This window comes from Cucurbita moschata, unplaced genomic scaffold (genome assembly GCF_002738365.1).
Source record: "Cucurbita moschata cultivar Rifu unplaced genomic scaffold, Cmos_1.0 Cmo_Scf00040, whole genome shotgun sequence".
Taxonomy (NCBI): Eukaryota; Viridiplantae; Streptophyta; class Magnoliopsida; order Cucurbitales; family Cucurbitaceae; genus Cucurbita; species Cucurbita moschata.
This window is the reverse complement of record NW_019268556.1, coordinates 174,217-174,711: the sequence shown is the minus strand read 5'-3', so window position 1 is coordinate 174,711 and position 495 is coordinate 174,217.

Here is a 495-nt window from a genome sequence, read left to right as displayed (position 1 = left end):
TTTTTTTTTTTTTTTTTTTTTTTTTTTTTTTTTTTTTTTTTTTTTTTTTTTTTTTCTCTTTTTTCTCTTCTTACATAATCAGAGTTTAGTTCCGTACAACAATCCTAGAGTCAGAAAGTCAATATTCTGCCACGTGGACCTGCCACGTGGACACAAGCGAATATGAGAAAATTTTTAATCAATCCAACTATTATTTTAAAAAATTTTACTTATCTATATATAATTTAAAAAAAAAAAATTACTTAGGTGTATATATATATTACACTAATAATTAAATATTAAATAATTGATATCATTCATATCAATTACAAGCGTAAAATATTATAGTTCGATGATTAAATCCCACGTCGACTAATTTAGGAAATGATCTTGGGTTTATAATCCATTAATACTATCTACATTGGTATGAGGCCTTTTGGGGAAATCCAAAGCAAAGCCACGAGAGCTTATGCTCAAAGTGGACAATATCATACCATTATGGAGAGTCGAGAAGTT